The sequence below is a fragment of the Seriola lalandi genome, unplaced genomic scaffold (assembly GCF_002814215.2).
Source record: "Seriola lalandi dorsalis isolate HSWRI2012SDOR001 ecotype SW California unplaced genomic scaffold, Sedor1 jcf7180002054675, whole genome shotgun sequence".
NCBI classification, from domain to species: domain Eukaryota; kingdom Metazoa; phylum Chordata; class Actinopteri; order Carangiformes; family Carangidae; genus Seriola; species Seriola lalandi.
In genome coordinates this window covers 83,663-84,160 of record NW_019525228.1, presented here as the reverse complement: position 1 = coordinate 84,160, position 498 = coordinate 83,663, and positions in this window count along the sequence as shown.

Here is a 498-nt window from a genome sequence, read left to right as displayed (position 1 = left end):
GAAGTAGTTGAATCAACAGCAACAGAATCTTTAGTAACAAGTATAATCATTATTCATCATGAGTCCTAATGTGCGAGACAGCAGCAACATTCAAAGGTTCTCCAGGAGTTTTCTAGTTGTTTATTATTCTGTCCTCAGTGTTCAGATTCACTTTTACTTCATTTCTACTGTTGTTGATTAATGACAGTAACAACATGTGAAGAGCAGAATGTGTTCAGCTCCAGCTCAGTCACCTCCTTCACAGGTGAAAGTATCGACCAGTTTAACATGAAACGGTGTTCAGCAGGAAACAGATGGAACTGACCCACCAGAACTGCAACCTGCAGCAGAACCAGACTCTTCATAGATGTGATGCTGTGACCTCAGAGACGGATGTGTGACCTCACACACTCTTTAGTGTGAACTGAACACTGACAGTTCAGATGGTGAAGCAGGTGTCAGTGTCGTACAGCTCATGTTCATTAGTTTTATTCACAACTTCATTGTTGTCATTGAAAA